Source organism: Armigeres subalbatus, chromosome 1 (assembly GCF_024139115.2).
Source record: "Armigeres subalbatus isolate Guangzhou_Male chromosome 1, GZ_Asu_2, whole genome shotgun sequence".
NCBI lineage: Eukaryota > Metazoa > Arthropoda > Insecta > Diptera > Culicidae > Armigeres > Armigeres subalbatus.
In genome coordinates this window covers 240,744,100-240,756,727 of record NC_085139.1, presented here as the reverse complement: position 1 = coordinate 240,756,727, position 12,628 = coordinate 240,744,100, and the positions used below count along the sequence as shown (strand labels likewise).

General features: G+C 33.4%; 1 protein-coding gene across 13 annotated transcripts in view; it reads left to right on the top strand.

The window, feature by feature from the left end:
• LOC134206078 (short-chain dehydrogenase/reductase family 16C member 6) overlaps positions 1–12,628 on the top strand; it is a 132,179-nt gene that overhangs the window by 91,648 nt on the left and 27,903 nt on the right. The gene's annotated exons all lie outside the window — the stretch shown is intronic.

The following is a 12,628-nucleotide window of genomic DNA, read 5'->3' as shown; positions in this document are numbered from 1 at the left end:
GACCAGCTTCGTTCGCTTGACGGCAAGCTGATAATTTTGATCTAATCACCCCCGTCTCAAAGCAGGTAATTATTTTGAGCTTTGCAACAATATAAGAAAAAAGACACCGGTCATGCCGGTGGAAACAAATAAAATGCAAAGCAAAAAAAAAGAACCGGATTACCCAGCATTGTTGGCCGGTCGCATTGCATATGGTTATGGAGCCCATGTACGAAGGTAGCTCTTTTGGCCATCGCTCGGTTCAAGGTTGAATTCGCTGTACCTTTAAAGTGGGGGAAAATGGTGCAGAATGCACCAACTTGCGATGAAATAGCAAGTTGGCTTAGCAAGATCATCTCCATAGTTTAACATTATGTAGTTTTATTTTGACCTTGGCTGAACGAAATTTAATTATTTTGGTGAAAGTTGGAATTAACTTTTGTGATAAATTCACGAAAACGGAGTGTGTTAGTAGTAGCTCTTGTTTGAAATCTAATGTTTAACTCATTATCGTGAACAAATCAATAAAAAATCATGCGAAACGTGTTCTTTACTATTTACATTGTGAGATGAGAACACCCAACCATACACAGCTCGATGACCGATCATATCTCGTTGGCCACAACAAAGAACGATTCTCGCTTTTGAGATCACTCCATTCAAGTTGGAATATGGAAGCATTACCAGCAATGATGACGCCGGTGTGTTAATAATTAACGACTAGCAATAACACGGTATTTGTGAATATGAACCCGCAGCTGCAATGGATACTTTTTAGCTTAGCTTAGTTCGATTGACTATACCCATCGAAGGGGCTGGTCGTGATGTGCCGAGAAGCATTTCAACAATTGAGTATTCTTTTTGGGATGAAATGTTGAATAATATGTCAAAAGTCTACTTGATAAGTTATTAAATATATCTTTTCTACAGCGCGTCTATCTGACAATTTCCCAAGAGGAAATTCGAACGAATTTCAAATACATTTTCAAACAAAATTCAAATAAATATCCAAAAGAAATTCTAACAAAATTCCCAAATGAAAATATGTATGAATCTCTTGAGAAAATTCCCGTGGACATTTAACTGAATTTCCAAAGGAAAATCGAATGAAGTTCCCGAGAAAATTTAAAAAAAAATCGGAAAAAATCTTGAAGAAATCCTAATGAATTTCTCACAGATTTTCGAATGAACTTGATAAAAAAAATCCCTAAATGATTTCGATTGAATTAGGGTTTATCCTTTTTCTTCTCTGCATAGAAAAAAAAAACTCTGGATTTGGTTTGTAACTGCAAACCTGTTGCGTTTCTGGTTCGTCTGAATGATACTCTCCGCGTCAGCTATCATGTGGTAGATTAGAAGTTCATTAACTTTTTTCCCCAACTGAGGCACTGACGTCAGTGCCTTTGTAATAAGACTATCTGTTCTACTCGAGCTGCAACTGATGTTTCAATCAAAGAACGAATTTTTGGATTTCTTTGAAACGTCTATACTCCCTTTTCTGGGACAGAATCTTCGATCTTAGACTCGATAGTTTGCTGGTGTTGTCTGCTTTTGTAGTATGTTTGCATGATTTCTACGTTCTTAGTCGCTTTCTTGAAAAGAATTGTATACCGATACAATGCGTGGAGGTATGGACTTTGTTCCTCGAATGATGAATAAGCGTGCCAGAAGACCTTTATGACGTCAGTGGGAAATACTTCCTACACATCAAATGTGATCGACAGGATCCCATGCCAAGGTTGCTCAGCGTAGCGTAGAGGTGTGGCGCCGAACAAACTCATAACGAGGATTGCCAGCCACTGTTCTTATCCCAATACGCTATATGAACCGAATGAACCCAATCCAACCAATCTGAAACCAATCTGATTCAATTTAGAGACAGTTTGCAAGCCTTCACCATAATGTTGGAAAACTAGCAACGCATAGTTAATATCGGAACTACTACAATGTTTGATAAGCTGTGCAGTTTGATTTAGGAAGAATCAACTTTGTTCGGTGCCTTTTCCAGACCACATGGATCGCTAGAATCGAAGCCGTTCAATGGAAGTTTCTAAGATACGCTCTTCGATCCCTAAGGTGGCGTGATCCGACGAACTTGCCACCGTACGAAGAGCGGTGCCGGTTGATTAGCATCGAACCACTAGAGTTTAGAAGGATCGCCGATCAAGCTTCGTTTGCTGGGAAGCTGCTCACGCGTCACATCGATTGTCCAGCACTACTGACGCAGTTTAATCTATATGCACTTGAAAGACATCTTCGTCAACGTCTATTTTTGCTTCTAGAACCACAGACTAGCAACTATGCATTACACGAACCAATTCGATCCATCAGTCGCCGCTTCAACGAAGTTTTCGATATTTTTTTTTATCAGCTGACGTGTTTCGTCATCGGTTACTAGAATTTTCCCGTACCGCTGACCGTAACCAATTAGTTTAACTAATATTCATTTAGACATTCATTGTCAGTTGAATTATTTTGATAAATAAACAAATGAACAAATGTGGATCTTGAATTGGAACTCAGGGCTCGTCTTAACTCACTGGAGAAATATTTGAAGGAAAATGTTCTAAACTTTCTCAAGAAGATGCTTCATTAGAAGATGTTTCGTTTACATTGGCTAGCCTTCCATCTGGATATTCAGAATGGATTGGAATGAATTAAATGAATTCAGAATGAATATTTGGATATGCGAAATGGTTAATCTGTCGTGGACTCAGTAAAAATAATGACCAACATTGTCTACAAGTTCCTTGAAAAAGACACAATACATATGTCTGTAACGTCGGATGAAAACATAAAACCCAGTTTTTGTTCCCAAAAGAGTGAAACCCAAAACCTTGAAATACCTTGGAAAATTAATTCCAATGCCTTCGCGAAATCCATTAAAATTTCCTCGTAAAAATAATTTGAAATTTGAAAAGCGGATCATTCGATTTTATGGAAAATTTAGGTTGAAATTCGTAGACAAATTGATTATAATTCCTCCCCAGAAGTTTGATAAAAAAGCATTTGATTTTTTCTAAAAAAAAAATCTTAGAACAGCTCATTAAAATTGTTTTGAAAAGTATTTTTTTTTTTGGAAAATCATTCGAATTCCTTCAAATTAATAAGAGATTCTTCGAGAAATTGATAAGAATTTTTCTGAGGCATTCACTCAAGTTTCTCCGAGATACTTATTCGAACTTTCTCGAGCAATTAATTTGATTAGTTTTTTTCAAAGAATTCAATTGAATTTCTACAAGAATTTCATTCGAATTTCTTCAATTTATTCAAATTTCTTCGAGAATATTTTTAGATTTTTTTTGAGAAATTAATTTGAATTTCTTTGAAAAGTTCATTCGCCTTTCTTCGAGAAATTCATTTGAACTCGTTCGAGACATTATTTCAAATTTTATTCAAAAATTCATTCGAATTTCTTCGAAAAAGTCAGTCGAAACTTCAAACTTCTTCAAGAAATTTGGTCAAGGAATTTATTCAAATTTCTTCAAGTAATTGATTCAATTGTTTTCAAGAAGTTTAGTCGAACATCGATGAAAGAATCATTCGAATTTCTTCGACATTTCATTCGATTTTATTCGAAACAAGCAGAATGTACCCTGCGTTGCTTAAGTTTGAAGGCGTAATAAATGTCAATTTTTGATATTTTTTTCGTCGCCGCACTCTAGATCATTATTTTTGTTATCGCATTGGGTTTGCTCCCAACTCGCCCTAAAATTGTAATTTGGTAATTTTACAACTTTCGCCGTCAAATTTTCACTTTTGTATATAAACAGAACAGTCCTCAAGACGATTCGATTGATAAGGAAATTTTGCAAATCAGTCATCCCGTTCGGGAGTTATATTGCCTCAAAAGCAAATTCATTTTTATATATAGAGATAGAAGATAGATAGAAGAAGAAGAAAAAGACTAGTTGAACCTGCCCGATCTTGCTCGGGTTGTTTTTTCTTCGTCCTAAATGTCAATCGTTTAGTCATCGCCCTCTAGATCGATTTCAGTTCGAGCTTGATAGATTACTTCATAAGTAGGGGAAACCAAGATGAATACACAGCTAGGTGTTTCAATCTGCTGAATTTATGGGTGCAAAACATAAACAAACCGGCTGGCTCTTCCATACTAAAATCCAAGATGGCTGAATCGTGAATTTGGCAGATTGGAGCACCTAGTACTGTATTCATCTTGGGGGAAACGTAGCATTTTTACATTTGTTCGACTTTCCCAGATTGAACATTTTATCTTTTAAGAACACACAGAAGAGCCCAAAACGATTCGATTGGTGATTAAATCTTGCAAATCGGTCATCCCGTTCGTGAGTTATTTTGCCTCAAAGGAAATGCAAACTAATTTTTATATATGGAAGACTAGTTGAACGTACCCGAGCTGTCTCGGGTCACCAAATGTTGAACGGCCAATTTCTTCGCCTATTGTTGAACGCACGTACATTTCTTATGGGAGTTCAACAAGCGACAAAATTAGCCATTCACCATTTGGCGGACTCCCTTATTTCTTCGAGAAATTTATTTGAATGTCTTCGAGTAGTTAATTTTATTTTTTCGAGAAATTCAACGGAATTTGTTGGAGAAATTCATTCGAATTTCATATCACTAGAGAACACATTTAATTGAGCTTCTTAGAAAAAATCTTTCAAACTTCCTCCAGAAATTTATTCGAGCCTCTCCGAGGAATTCCTCAAGAAATTCATTTGAACTCCTTCGAGAAATTCATTCGTACTTTTTCACGAAATTCGTTGTAACTTCTTCGAGAATTTAATTCGAATTTTGTTCGCAAAATAAATCTAAATTCATTCCAGGTTTCTCAAGAAGTTCGTTGAAATGTTTTAAAGAAATTCATTCGCATTTCTTCAGAAAAAAAATCATTGAACTTCTTCTAGAAATTCAAACTTTGTCGAGTAATTCATTCGATTTTTATCCAGGAGATCCGTTAGAATATCTTTGAGAAATTAATTGAAATTTGTTTGAGGAATTCATTCGAACACCTTCGAGAAATCTATTTGAGATTCTTCGAGAAATCTTCGAAAAGTTCATTCGAATTTATACAACAAGCTCATTTGAACTTATTCGAGAAATTCATTCTTTTTCGCTAAATTCATTCAAAATTCGTCAAGAAATTAATTCAAAGTACATTGAGAAATTTATTTGAATTTCTTGGAGAAATTTATTCAAACTCCTACGGAAAATTATTTCAAATTTCTTTCAGAAATTCTTTAAAAATTCTGCAAACATTTTTCAAGATTCTTCGAAAAGTTGGTTTATTTTTTATGGAATTCACACGAATTTCTTCAAGAAAATCATTCAATTTTTTTTCGAAAAATCTAGTCGCATATCGACGAGAAAATCATTCAATTTTTTTCAGATATTCATTCGAATTTGTTCGAAATATTCATTCGATCTTCAAGGAATCTCTTCTTCACTACTTCAAGAAAATCAGACGTAATTTTTTAGAAACTCATTCGAATTTGTTCAAGAAATTTATTTTAATTTCTTTGGTAAGTTCGTTCGAATAACTTTAATGAATAAATTCGATGGAATTAATTTGAGTTTCTTCAACTAACTTATTTGAATTTCTTCAATGAATTCATTCGAGATTTTTGAGGAAATTTATCCGTAGTTCTTTTAAAAATTTCATTCGTATTGATTTGGAAAATTCATTTGAATTTCTAAAAAAAACTCATTTGAATTTATCCCAAAAATTCATACGAATTTCTTCGATAGAATAATTCGAAACCCTTCGAAAAAATAATTAAAATTTCCTCGGTAAATCATTTAAGCTTTCTCAAGAAGTTCATTCAAACTTTCTCGAGAAATTCATTCAAACTTTGTCGAGAAATTTATTCGAACTTGTCAGAAATTTGTTCGAACTTCTCCGAGAAATTGATTCGAACACCCTCCGAGAAATTTATTCGAGCTACTTTAAAAAAATGCATTGAAACTCCTTCGAGTAATTCATTTAAACTTTATCGGGAAATATTCAGATATTCATTTGAATTTCTACAAATGAATTTTCCTTCGAAAACTTTATTCGAACTCATTTGAAAATTTTAGATTTAACTTTAAATTTAAATTTAACTCGAACAATTCATTTGAACTCCTTCGGGAAATTCATTCAACCTTTTTCGGAAAATTCATTTGAAATTCTTTGCAAAAATAATTTAAATTTACTCGGTAAATTCTTAAGTTTCCTTAAGAAGTTCATTCAAATTTCTTTGGGAAATCTATTCATATTTCTTCAAGAAAATCATTCGAGCTTCTGCTAGGAATTCATTCAAATTTTGTTGAGAAGTTCAGTCGAATTTATTCTAGAAATCTGTTAAAATTACTTCGAGAAATCCGTTTGAAATCCTTGGAGAAATTTATTTGAACTTCTTCGAGAAATTCATTCGAACACCTTCGAGAAATTTATTTGAGCTACATTGATAAATTATTTCAAATTCCCTCCAAAAATTCATTCGAAGAAGTTCATTCAAATTTCTTCACCAAGCTCATTTGAACTTCTTCGAGAATTCTATTCGAACTTCTTTGAGAAATTCATTCGAAATTTCTTCTAAAAATTCATTCGATTTTTTTGGAGAAATTCATTCGAACTTTTTCGCTAAATTCATTCAAATTTCGTCAAGAAATTCATTCGAAGTACATCGAGAAATTTATTCGAATTTCTTCGAGAAATTTATTCAAACCCCTTTGAGAAACTATTTCAAATGTCTTTCAAAATTTATTCGAAGTTCTGCAAATATTCATTTGACATTCTTTGACAAATTGGTTCGATTTTGTTAAAGAATTCACACAAATTTCTTCAAGAAATACATTCGAATTTCTGTAAGTAATTGACTCAAACTTTTTCGAGAAGTTTAGTCGCATATAGACGAGATAATAATTCAAATATTTTCCAAATATTTATTCTAATTTGTTCGTGATATTCATTCGATCTTCGAAAAATTCATTTGAACATCTGCACGAAAATCAGTCGTTTTTTTTTAAATTCATTAAATTCATTCGAATTTCGTTTTGAAATTTATTTGAATTTCTTCGAGGAATACATTCGAATTACTTCACTAAATTAATTCGATTTTCTTGAGCTAATCTATTTGAATTTCTTCTTCGAATAAATTCATTCAAGATTCTTTAAGAAATTTATTCGTAGCTCTTCGAGAAATTCATTCGAATTTTTTCTTTAAATCATTCGAATTTCTTCCAAAAAAACAAATGATTTTTTTTTTCTAAAAAATCATTCGAATTTTTTCGAGAAATTAATTCAAAACTCTTCGCAACATAATCAAAATTTCCTCAGTAAATTGATTTGAGTTTTCTCAAGAAGGTCATTAAAATTTTCTTGAGAAATTCATTCAAACTTTGTCAAGAAATTCAGAATTTTGTTTGAACTTCTTCGAGAAATGCATTCGAACACCTTCGAGATTTTTTGTTTTTGATTCATTGAAACTCCTTCGAGAAATTCATTCGAATTTTATCGAGAAATATTTAGATATTCATTTGATTTTTTTCGAGAAATTGTTTCGTATTTCTTCGACAAATTCATTCGAACTTCTTCGAAAAATTTATTCGAATTACTTCAAAAAATTCATTTGAACTCCTACGAGAATCTATGTTGCTATAATAATTCAAATTTCTTCCAGAAATTAATTAGAAATTAAGAAATTAATTATTCTTCGCAAAATTAATTTAAATTTCCTTGGAAAATGCATTTGAGTTTTCTCAAAAAGTTCATTCAAATTTTTTTGAGAAATTCATTCGTATTTCTTCAAGAAATTTATTTGAACTTCTTCGAGAAATTCATTCAAAAAACCTTCGAAAAATTTATTTGAGCTCTTTCGAGAAATTCTTTAAAATTTCCCCCAGAAATTAATTCAAGCACACTTATTTGAATTCCTTCGAGAAATTCATTTCAACTTTTTTGAGAAATTCATTCAAATATCTTCAAAAAATTATTCGAATTTCTTCAAGAAAATTATTCGAACCTCAAGAAATTAATTCGAATTTCTTCATGAAAATAATTCGAATTTCTTCATCAAACTCATTCGAATTAATTCATGAAATTTATTCGTATATTTTTCAACTAATTCATATGAATATCTTTAATAAATTCATTTGAGATTCTCTAAGAAATTTAAGAATGAAGGAATTCATTATAATTTCTTTGGGAAATTCATTCGAAATTTTGTAAAAAGTTCGTTCATATTTTTTCGAAAAATACTTTCGAACTGCTTCTAAAAATAATTCATATTTCTTCCAATAGTTCATTTTTATTTTTTTGAGAAATCATTTGAATTTTTCGCAAAATTTGTTCAAATTAATTAGAGAAATTAATTAGTTCGAAAATTAATTTAAATTTTCTCGGTAAATTTAGGTGAGTTTTCTCAAGAAGCTCATTCAAACTTCTTCGAGAAATCTATTCGAATTTCTCCAAGAAACTCATTTTAAAAATTTATTCGAACCCCTTCGAAATATTTAATCGAACGAATAAATTCATTCAAGCTACATAAGAAAATTCATCAAGCTTCTTCCAGAAATTCATTCGAATTTATCCGAAAAATGTATTTGTATTTCTTCGACAAATTCTTTTGAATACCTTCGAGAAATTCATTCAAATTTCGACGCGGCATTTACTCGAACTTCTTCGAGAAAATTATTCGAACTTCTTCAAGAAACTCATTCGAATAACTTCATGAAAATAATTCAAATTTCTTCATGAATCACATTTGAATTTCTTCATGTAATTTTTTACAATCTTTTCAACTAATTCATTCGAATATCTTCAATAAATTCATTCGAGTTTCTTTTAGAAATTTATTCTAACTTCTTTGAGAAATTCATTCTAAATTTTCTATGAAGTTCATTCGTATTTTTTCGAGAAATACATTCGAATGCTTCTAAAATAGTTCAAATTTCTTCCAATAGGTCATTTGAGTTTTTTTATAGAAATTCATTTTATTTTACAAGCGATTGGTCATGGGCTCGATTCCCAGCTCCTCCACCAAACCCTCGTCAGTCGCTGGATCCGCAGTCCATACGGTGGCGTTCTGGGGTGCACGCCTTACCGTCACGGATGCCTGATGACGACTGACAACTCGTTCTTCTCGGAGGCATTCCTCCAACGTTACCCGGATAAATGGCAACCGAACAATGCAGCGATCATTGGATAGACGACATGGACAAACGGACACAATGGACTCACGATGAGATGGACAAGCAACGACAACAATAATGATAATGGAAAATCTAAAAATAGATTCTGTGTGGATTCTAGCAGCAGAATGCCATAGTAGATCTCGGCACAGTAGCGGTTAAGTAACACAGAGTGCCTACCAAATAAAGAAAGGAATAAAAAAAAATTCATTTGAATTTCGTCAAGAAATTCATTCGGACTTTTTCGCGAAATTTCTTCGAAAAATATAATTCGAAATTCTTCCCAAAATTAATTTAAATATTCTCGGTAAATTCATTTGAGTTTTCTCAAGAAGTTCATTCAAGCCTTGTCGAGAAATTCATTCGAATTTCTTTGAGAAATCTATTTCTAATTTCTTCAAGAAACTTCTTTGAAAAAATAATTCGAACTCATTCGAAATATTCAATCGAACTTCTTCGAGAAATTCATTCGAGCTACCGCCGTCGGGGGTGACAATGGGTCAAATAGGGGTGAGAATGGGTCACTGTTCCAACTACATAGAATGGATTTAATATATCTGAGGATACTGAGACTGAATTATAAGAGACCTTTTTGAACGATTTTGTTGTCCGACTTCCAGACTGTCGGTGAGAGCGCTGACCCATTCTCACCTCCTATGTACCTATGTACCGACGACGGCACATAAAAAATCATCAAACTTCTTCCAGAAAATTATTCGAACTTTTTCGAGAAATTCATTCAAACTTTGTTGAGAAATTCATTTGAACTTCTTTCAGAAATTCATTCGGAACACTTCCCAGATATTTATTTAAGTAACTTTTTTCAAGAAATTCATTGTAATGCCTTCTAGAAATTCATTCGAACTTCATTCGAGTAATTCATTCGAATTTCTTCCAGAAATTCACTTATTTGAACTTTTTCCAGAAATTCATTCGAACTTCTTCAGAAATCTCTTTCGAATTTCTTCGAGGAATTCATTCGAATTTCTGCGAGGAGTTCATTCGAATTTCTCCGAGGAATTCATTCGAATTTCTCCGAAGAATTCATTCATACTCCTTCGCAACTACTTCTTTCAACAATCCATTTGATTTTTTTTCCTAATTTTTTAATTTTTAAGTGAAATTCGAATGGGAATTTAAAAAAACTTGTTCTCATATATAAAGCTTTTTCAGAAACTTTTCTACGGAAATCAAAAATAAATTTGATAAGTGTGTGTAGATCGGAAACATTTTCTTTTTTAGAATTGGAAGAACCTCAGCTTATCCAGAACTTCATTTTATTGTATAAAATCTACTCCTCCGCTCATTTTTAGTCGCAATTTTTAGCGCCAGATAGTCGCTTAAGAAAAACATACAGGTGAAGAAAAAGGGGAAGGGTCGTTTGGCCGAAACCCATTCGGCCGAAAACCATTTGGCCGAATGCCACTAGGCTGAAAGTTGTTTGGCCGAACAGACCATTAGGCCGAAAGTCATTTGGCCGATTGGGTCATTTGGCCGAAAGGGTCGTTTGGCCTAAAGGGTCATTTGGCCAAAAGGGTCGTTTGGCTTAAAGGATCGTTTGGCCAAAAGGGTCTTTTGGCTGGAATAGGACGTTTAGGTCGTTTAGCCTAATAGGACATTTGACCGAAAAAGACATTAGGCCGAATAGGTTATTTGAAAAGTGAGAAATGAAGAGTGAGACGTCTCACTTCTCACTGTCAAAAGTGAGAATTGCGATGTGAGAAGTGAGACGTCTTACTACTCACTTCGGGATTCTCACTTTTGACACTTCGCGCTTCTCACTTTTTACAGTGGAAAGAGAAAAATGAAGAGTGAGAAGTGAGACGTCTCACTTCTCATTCCTAATTTCTCACTTTTCAAATGACCCTTTCGGCCTAATGACCATTTCAGCCAAATGACCATTTAGGCGAAACGACCCTTTCGGCCAAACGACCCTTTTGGCCGAATGACCCTTTCGGCTAAACGTACTTTTTGGCCAAATAACCTTTTCGGCCAAATGACCCTTCCGGCCAAATAACCCTTTCGGCCTTATGACCCTTTCGGCCAAACGATCTTTTCAGCCAAATAACCCTTACGACATTTTCGGCCATACGACCTTTTCGGCCAGATTAGTTTCGGCCTAATGGTTTGTTCGACCTAGTGGCATTCGGCCGAATGGCTTTCGGCCAAACGACCCTTCCCCGTATAAGTTTTTTTATTTGTGCCCCTTCTTTGTCAAAAAAAAACTATTAAAAATTTTTAAATTGCTCTTTTCACAATTGTTTAGGTTTCTGTGATAGTTCAACTCTCCCCGTTTTTGAACTTCGCATTGTCAAACGCTTTGAGACGATGATGAAAACCAACTATTTTTATTGTTGACTATCAAATTGGCTGACTGTCAGATGCAAGGCCAATCAAAATTAGCTGAGCATGAGCATGTGCATTATGACCGCACAATTCGTAGTTGCTACTCCGTGATTGACTGAAATTGCGAAAATGTACAGAGAACACAATGAATGGGGCTTGGGATTAGCTACCCATTCTCAATGTACACGTTTCGGGAGCTCAAATATTTTAAGTCGATAACGGCGCCGGCCACGTCCTTACGGTCATATAGGAATGGAAGGATTGTTAGTCCGACTCTCGTTGCTACTATAGACCGAGTATACCTCTGCATCTCCACGATTGTCTTGGGATAGGATATCGTTTTAGTTACAAAGAATAATTTATCTGGATTCACTTTGGTAAGCGATCTATGGGATGGGAAATAATACTAATATTTCGGCCGACCGCGCGATCGTTTTGCTGTCCGAAAAAGGAGAGATCACGCACTGAACTGATTAATTTTTATTACCGGCCGCGCAATGCAGAACACAATATTTCGGCCGACTGCGCGATCGTTCTGCTGTCCGAAACAAGAGAAATCACTGTGATAATCATTTATTCAGGGTAAGTTCAAATAGAAGTAAATGTCGCAATAATAGATAAAATTATTTTATTTTACGTTTGTCTTCAGAAAAAAAGGTTATTTGATATTTTTGAAATATGGCCGCCACGTGGTACATTCTGGCGGTGAATGCTTTGATAGCACATGCTATTGTACTGCGGATAAATTTTACACATCTATGAGAGCCTTGGAAAATGATCACGAAAGTTGTCATTTACCAAAATATAAACTTCCCCTAAAAAACTTGAAATTTTTCATTGAAAATTTGGAAATTGCCATTGAAAAAAATTAGGGTAAGTAAATTTAATTTCCATAAATAATGCAAAATTTCCATAAACAAAAAAGAAATTTCGCAACAAGAATTGCAATTATAAAAAAGATTTTTTCATAGAGAAATCAAAGCGTTCATCCATTGGAAAAAATACAAGATTTCTAAAAATAAAACAATATTAGCAATAAAAAATTACAAGATTTTCCACTAAGTAATTTTCCATAAATTCTTCCATAATAATTTATTTATGGTAGTTTTGTATTTTATTCCAATGTATCATTTAGATTTCTTTATAG